Genomic DNA, 543 nt, shown 5'->3' with positions numbered 1-543 from the left:
GTCAAGGCTATGGTTTTTCCAATGGTCATGTATGGATGTGAGAGTTGGACTGTGAAGAAAGCTGAGCACCAAAGAATTGATGCTTTTGAACTGTAGTGTTGGAGAAGACTCTTGAGAGTCCCTTGGACTGCAAGGAGATCCAACCAGTACATCCTAAAAGACATCAGTCCTGGGTGTTCATTGGAAGGACTGATGCTGAAGCTGTAACTCCAATACTTTGGCCACCTCACGCTAAGAGTTGACTCATTTGAAAAGACCCTGATGCTGGGAGGGATTGAGGGCAGGAGGAGAAGGGGACGACAGAGGATGAGATGGCTGGATGGCATCACTGATTTGATGGACATGAGTTTGAGTAAACTCTGGAAGTTGGTGATGGACAGGGAGGTCTGGTGTGCTGCGATTCATGGGGTCACAAAGAGTTGGACATGACTGAGCAACTGAACTGAACTGAAACTTAGATTTTTTTTGTTTTTTGTTTTTAGCTTAGTTTTTAAGTAGCTTGTTTCTTTCCTTTTGTATGCATTCAGTTCAGTTCAGTTCAGT

The sequence above is a fragment of the Bison bison genome, unplaced genomic scaffold (genome assembly GCF_000754665.1).
Source record: "Bison bison bison isolate TAMUID 2011002044 unplaced genomic scaffold, Bison_UMD1.0 scf7180017864365, whole genome shotgun sequence".
In the NCBI taxonomy this organism is placed as follows: Eukaryota; Metazoa; Chordata; class Mammalia; order Artiodactyla; family Bovidae; genus Bison; species Bison bison.
This window is presented reverse-complemented; position numbering follows the sequence as displayed.